Source organism: Danio aesculapii, chromosome 20 (genome assembly GCF_903798145.1).
Source record: "Danio aesculapii chromosome 20, fDanAes4.1, whole genome shotgun sequence".
NCBI lineage: Eukaryota > Metazoa > Chordata > Actinopteri > Cypriniformes > Danionidae > Danio > Danio aesculapii.
The window spans coordinates 48,560,294-48,562,943 of record NC_079454.1 but is presented as its reverse complement, the minus strand read 5'-3'; the positions used below and the strand labels follow the sequence as shown (position 1 = coordinate 48,562,943).

Below are 2,650 nucleotides of genomic sequence, written 5' to 3'. Positions count from 1 at the left end.
CTCACAACGCAAACAATTTACAAAAACGCACTGCATTTTTTCACAATGCTAACAATTAATAAAACGCACTGCATTTCACACAACGCAAAAAATTTACGAAAATGTGCTGCATTTCTCACAACGCAAACAATTTTATGAAAACGCACTGCATTTCACACAACGCAAAAAATTTACGAAAATGTGCTGCATTTCCCACAACGCAAACAATTTACAAAAACGCACTGCATTTCTCACAACGCAAACAATTTACAAAAACGCACTGAATTCTCACAACGCAAACAATTTACAAAAACGCACTGCATTTCTCACAACGCAAACAATTTACAAAAACGCACTGAATTCTCACAACGCAAACAATTTACAAAAACGCACTGCATTTTCTCACAACGCAAACAATTTACAAAAACGCACTGAATTCTCACAACGCAAACAATTTACAAAAACGCACTGCATTTCTCACAACGCAAACAATTTACAAAAACGCACTGAATTCTCACAACGCAAACAATTTACAAAAACGCACTGACAACGCAAACAATTTACAAAAACGCACTGAATTTTCTCACAACGTAAACAATTTTTACAAAAACGCACTGCATTTTACACAATGCAAAAAATTTACGAAAACGCACTGCATTTCACACAATGCAAACAATTTACAAAAACGCACTGCATTTTCTCACAACGCAAACAATTTACAAAAACGCACTGCATTTCACACAACGCAAAAAATTACGAAAATGTGCTGCATTTCTCACAACGCAAACAATTTACGAAAACGCACTGCATTTCTCACAACGCAAACAATTAACAAAAACGCACTGCATTTTCTCACAACGCAAACAATTTACAAAAACGCACTGCATTTTCTCACAACGCAAACAATTTACAAAAACGCACTGAATTCTCACAACGCAAACAATTTACAAAAACGCACTGCATTTCACACTGCCAAAAAATTTACGTAAATGTGCAGCATTTTCTCACAATGCAAACAATTTACAAAAACGCACTGCATTTCACACTGCCAAAAAATTTACGTAAATGTGCAGCATTTTCTCACAATGCAAACAATTTACAAAAACGCACTGCATTTTCACACAGCCCAAATAATTTACGAAAACTTGCTGCATTTTCTCACAACGCAAACAATTTACAAAAACGTGCTGCATTTTCCCACATTTTGGTAAATTGTTTGCGTTGTGAGAAAGCGCCTTGCTTTCATAAATTGTTTGTGTTGTTAGAAAATGCATATAGTAATGAAAAATGAATCATTAAAGTATGAAACACAATCATTAAGCGCATTATACATGTGCTCATAAGTCTACACTACAGCAATTATAGATGTATTTATAAATTGCTTATTAACCTATATTAATGTAACGTTGATGCTTAACAAATAATGAATAACTATTTGCTAATGCTTAATAAATGATTCATAGTGTGTAGTTAGTTACACTTTCATTGCGTTCCTGCCTGTTTGCTCTCTTGTTCTCTTTTATTACTTCATAGATCATTGTTTAGAAATGTTTTCCCAATGCTGAACGACTCGTTTCAGACTGGAAGTGTTGGGTGAACGCTCATATAAGCTCAATCGCATTATTTGACTGATTTCATATCATTTCACTACCTGTCACTGGGCTCTCGCTCTTAGGAAATATTATAATTACTGATGTCACATGGGGTGGAGTGTCATAATAACCTCTCCAGCACTTTACTAAGACTGTATTTATTTGTCAATCTGGGAATCATGAGAAGTCAATGGAGCACTGCAATGTCAATGTAAAGCACTCATCAGGAAATCATTTCATGTGTAATAATAATAAAAAAACATGTTTAGGTCATATTTTGCTTCAAATCTATAAGAAAAAGTAGCATATTTGTTGTATATATATATGATTTTTATGCATTTTTTAATGGAAGTTTGATCTATTTAAGCAAGTGGTCGAGTAATACAGATTAAATTTTTATTTTGCTCCTACTTTACAATGTTTCATTAGCTAATGTATTTACTAGCATGAGTTAAGATAGAACAATACTTGTATTGTGTTTATTAATCATAGTTAAACACTTACTAATGCATTAACATCCAAATTAATGCTTGTTAACATTAGTTAATGCACTGTGAATTAACAAGAACTAACAATGAATGGCTGTATTTTATTCACGTTAACAAATATGAATAAATACTGTAATATATGTATTGTTCATCATGCTAACAAATACATTACCTAATGAAGCCTTATTGTAATGTATTACCTTTATTTTGTTGTACTGTAATGTTTCTGGAAAGTTTACTATTAACCTCAATGATGATTCTCGTTACTAAATATGACAATATGCATCTATTATTAGCATAAACCATCGTATGTTATGCTTTAGGCATTACTGTATACTTTACATACATTATTAAGGACTTGGGACGCTTTTCAATAAAAAGTACAGTCAGTATTTTATTAGAATTGGGGTTAAAATATATCCTGAGCATGTTTCTAAACACGAGATTCATTCGCCCATACAGTGTTTGTGTGAGAGTGAAATGTATCTCCTGACGGAAAATCAGTTTCTACCTCCACGTTTATGCAGATGTTTTATCTCTGAAGGGAAGTGCAAGCAAAGTAACAGTACAATAAAACACATTTGAACACGA

General features: G+C 32.8%; 1 protein-coding gene across 1 annotated transcript in view; it reads left to right on the top strand.

The window, feature by feature from the left end:
- The window catches only part of prep (prolyl endopeptidase), a 22,745-nt gene extending 20,095 nt beyond the window's left edge, over positions 1 to 2,650 (top strand). The window contains exon 15 of the mRNA XM_056481693.1: positions 1 to 2,650. This exon is cut by the window's left edge and continues 718 nt beyond it. The gene's annotated coding sequence lies outside the window, so the exon portion shown is untranslated.